Genomic DNA, 4690 nt, shown 5'->3' on the forward strand with positions numbered 1-4690 from the left:
ATTGTTTTCTTTCAAAAATCCAATTAATTTTCTTTACCCGATTATTAAAATGGTAATTGACAAAAACAATCTACATTGTCACCAGAAGAGCAGTACAAAATGTACAAGTGATATATTAAAATCATCTTTCCAGCTTGAATTTCAATGATGCCTTGGTGCAACAATTTTGTGAGAAACATCTTCACCCATAAAGAAAGATTTTCTTAATTCCTTACCTGTGTGCTGATTAGATATCACCTTGTTTTCACATTAAACAGACTTCCCCATGAGGAAGCAGCAAGGATGCAGTGACGTTTATGTTTCCTGGTGTCAACCTGTATTATTTCAGTAGACATTGAAATGAGGATGCATCTTGCTGCCTTTCCAATGAAGCAAGTTTAATTCAGTAATAGGTGAAAAACCATTCCTACAAAGGTGTTAATCAGAGACTTGGCTTTGTGGACACTTTTCAGAGAGCAAATTTGTTAGCATAAACATAAAATCAGAAAATGAAGAGCTGTTTAATCACTCAATTGGACTTTTCTGCCAGCATAATTTTTTTTCTCTGCAACCCACTGCTAAATTGTGCTTCCTAGCTGTTTTTTATAAAATCACTTAATCAAATCTAATTCTGATTACATCAGAGAAGGCCGGGTACCCTACACCATAAGAGGGGGTTTGAAATTTTGACTTGTCTACTTAAAGATCACCAAAATCTGATAACAAGGTCTATTACGTCCCTGGGTGGGATTGAATCACCAACCTTTAGGTTAATAGCCATACACACTAACTGATTGCGCCACAGCGACACTTTGCAAAAGTACATACTGACAAAGGCTAATAAGCATTCATCTAGAACGTTTCCTAGAAAAACTTTAAAAAGTCAATAATCTGGAGAATTTTTGTAAGAAACACATTGGTACATTCCCATGATGAGTGAGTGCTTCAGGATCTCTTGCACTTACATAGGCTATTAACCAAAAGGTTCCCACCCAGTGATGTAATTGACCTTGTGATCAGATTTTGGTGATCTTTAAGTAGACAAGTCAAAATTTCAAACCCCCTCTTATGGTGTAGGGTACCTAGCCTTCTCTGACGTAATCAGAGTTAGATTTAATTAAGGTGCGCAAGGGCATAGAAGGGAGCGGTTTAAGAAAAGAGAAGTGGAAACAGACAGCAAACTAGGCTGGAGAGAGACCTGAGACAAAGAGATCTGAATTATACGAGAGCCGACCAGGGGAAACACAAATTATGCAGTCAAGTTTCCCACATTTGGGGAAATCGCAGGAGCAGCACACCCAGAGTGCAATGGGTGAGCCTTTCCCTGGGAGAAGCACCTTCATGATCATAGTATCTCACCTGGCAGGTAAGTAGGAGTTGGGCTAGTGCTGGGGAGGGTCGCTGCTCGGGTACCCCCCTGTCAAGTGAAGGAGATCCAACTGAGGCAGCACAAGGGAACTCTCGAAAGAAGAACAAGGCTAGAGGAAGATCTGAGACAAAGAAATCTGACTTTTACCAGAGCTGACCAGAGGAAAGCACAAACACAGTCCCCCACTACCACCAGGAAACATTAACGCCACTGCATCCTTGCTGCTTTCTCATGTGGAAGTCTATTTAATGTGAAAACAAGGTGATATCTAATTAGCACACAAAAAAGAAAATTAAGTGAATTTTTGAAAGAAAACAATACTGTCAATATACTATTAAAACAAATTAAAATGGTAAAAGTTATTGTACTTTAAGTAAAAATAAAAGAGCAAAAATATCAATCCCAGTTTTGGATTACTTTAATTAACAAAAAAAATGCATATAGCAGAGGATAGTTTCAATCTTTCTACCTCTGGGTTATGGGCCCAGCATGCTTCCATTGCAGTACTCTGCTGCACATGTAAGTGCAAGAGATCCTGAAGCACTCACTCATCATGGGAAAGTACCAATGTGTTTCTTCATTGGTTGATGGCAGAAACATCTTACAAAAACACTCCAGATTATTGACTTTTTAAAGTTTTTCTAGGAAACGTTCTAGATGATTGTTTATTAGCCTTTGTCAGTATGTAATTTTGCAAAGTGTCGCTGTGGCGCAATCAGTTAGTGTGTATGGCTATTAACCAAAAGGTTGGTGGTTCAATCCCACCCAGGGATGTAATTGACTTTGTTATCAGATTTTGGTGATCTTTAAGTAGACAAGTCAAAATTTCAAACCCCCTGTTATGGTGTTAGGTATTTAGACTTCTCTGATGTAATCAGAGTTAGATTTGATTCAGTGATTTTATAAAAACAGCTAGGAAGCACAATTTAGCAGTGGGTTGCAGAGAAAAAGAAATATGCTGGCAAAAAAATCCAATTGAGTGATTAAACAGCTCTTGGATGGTTTTTCACCTATTACTAAATTAAACTTGCTTCATTGGAAAGGCAGCAAGATGCATCCTCATTTCAATATCTACTGAAATAATACAGGTTGACACCAGGAAACATTAACGCCACTGCATCCTTGCTGCTTTCTCATGTGGAAGTCTGTTTAATGTGAAAACAAGGTGATATCTAATTAGCACACAGGTAAGGAATTAAGAAAATCTTTATTAAAGGGTGAAGATGTTTCTCACAAAATCGTTGCCCCAATGCATCATTGAAATTCAAGCTGGAAAGATGATTTTAATATATCACTTGTACATTTTGTATTGCTCTTCTGGTGACAATGTAGTTTGTTTTTGTCAATTACCATTTTAATAATCGGGTAAAGAAAATTAATTGGATTTTTGAAAGAAAACAATACTGTCAATATACTATTAAAACAAATTAAAATGGTAAAAGTTATTGTACTTTAAGTAAAAATAAAAGAGCAAAAATATCAATCCCAGTTTTGGATTACTTTAATTAACAAAAAAAAATGCATATAGCAGAGGATAGTTTCAATCTGCCTACCTCTGGGTTATGGACCCAGCATGCTTCCATTACAGTACTCTGCTGCACATGTAAGTGCAAGAGGTCCTGAAGCACTCACTTATCATGGGAAAGTTCCAATGTTTTTCTTCATTGGTTGATGGAAGAAACATCTTACAAAAACTCTCCACATTATTGACTTTTTAAAATGTTTCTAGGAAACGTTCTAGATGAATGCTTATTAGCCTTTGTCAGTATGTACTTTTGCAAAGTGTCGCTGTGGCGCAATCAGTCTGTGTGTATGGTTATTAACCAAAAGGTTGGTGGTTCAATCCCACCCAGGGACTTAATTGACCTTGTTATCAGATTTTGGTGATCTTTAAGTAGACAAGTCAAAATTTCAAACCCCCTGTTATGGTGTAGGGTACCTGGCCTTCTCTGATGTAATCAGAGTTAGATTTGATTTAGTGATTTTATAAAAACAGCTAGGAAGCACAATTTAGCAGTGAGTTGCAGAGAAAAAGAAATATGCTGGCAAAAAAATCCAATTGAGTGATTAAACAGCTCTTCATTTTCTGGCTTTATTTTTATGCTAACAAATTTGTTCTCTGAAAAGTGTCCACAAAGCCAAGTCTCTGATTAACATCTTTGTAGGGATGGTTTTTCACCTATTACTAAATTAAACTTGCTTCATTGGAAAGGCAGCAAGATGCATCCTCATTTCAATGTCTACTGAAATAATACAGGTTGACACCAGGAAACATTAACGCCACTGCATCCTTGCTGCTTTCGCATGTGGAAGTCTGTTTAATGTGAAAACAAGGTGATATCTAATTAGCACACAGGTAAGGAATTAAGAAAATCTTTATTTAAGGGTGAAGGTGTTTCTCACAAAATCGTTGCCCCAATGCATCATTGAAATTCAAGCTGGAAAGATGATTTTAATATATCACTTGTACATTTTGTATTGCTCTTCTGGTGACAATGTAGTTTGTTTTTGTCAATTACCATTATAATAATAGGGTAAAGAAAATTAAGTGGATTTTTGAAAGAAAACAATACTGTCAATATACTATTAAAACAAATTAAAATGGTAAAAGTTATTGTACTTTAAGTAAAAATAAAAGAGCAAAAATATCAATCCCAGTTTTGGATTACTTTAATTAACAATAAAAAATGCATATAGCAGAGGATAGTTTCAATCTGCCTACCTCTGGGTTATGGGCCCAGCATGTTTCCAATGCAGTACTCTGCTGCACATGTAAGTGCAAGAGATCCTGAAGCACTCACTCATCATGGGAAAGTACCAATGTGTTTCTTCGTTGGTTGATGGAAGAAACATCTTACAAAAACTCTCCAGATTATTGACTTTTTAAAGTTTTTCTAGGAAACGTTCTAGATTAATGCTTATTAGCCTTTGTCAGTATGTAAGTTTGCAAAGTGTCTCTGTGGCGCAATCGGTTAGTGTGTTTTGTTAGTAATCAAAGGGTTGGTGGTTCAATCCCACCCAGGGATGTAATTGACCTTGTTCTCAGATTTTGGTGATCTTTAAGTAGACAAGTCAAAATTTCAAACCCCCTCTTATGGTGTAGGGTACCTGGCCTTCTCTGATGTAATCAGAGTTAGATTTGATTAAGTGATTTTATAAAAAAACAGCTAGGAAGCACAATTTAGCAGTGGGTTGCAGAGAAAAAGAAATATGCTGGCAGAAAAATCCAATTGAGTGATTAAACAGCTCTTCATTTTCTGGCTTTATTTTTATGCTAACTAATTTGTTCTCTGAAAAGTGTCCACAAAGCCAAGTGTCTGATTAACATCTTTGTAGGGATAG

The 4690-nt window shown here is 36.4% G+C and overlaps 1 non-coding gene across 1 annotated transcript; it reads right to left on the minus strand.

The window, feature by feature from the left end:
- Window positions 1-1190: 1190 nt before the first annotated feature.
- LOC135017423 (U1 spliceosomal RNA) lies at window positions 1191-1353 on the minus strand. Its single transcript, XR_010215248.1, has one exon. It is a non-coding gene; the product is annotated as a U1 spliceosomal RNA (small nuclear RNA).
- Window positions 1354-4690: the final 3337 nt, after the last annotated feature.

This window comes from Pseudophryne corroboree, unplaced genomic scaffold (assembly GCF_028390025.1).
Source record: "Pseudophryne corroboree isolate aPseCor3 unplaced genomic scaffold, aPseCor3.hap2 scaffold_316, whole genome shotgun sequence".
Lineage (NCBI taxonomy): Eukaryota > Metazoa > Chordata > Amphibia > Anura > Myobatrachidae > Pseudophryne > Pseudophryne corroboree.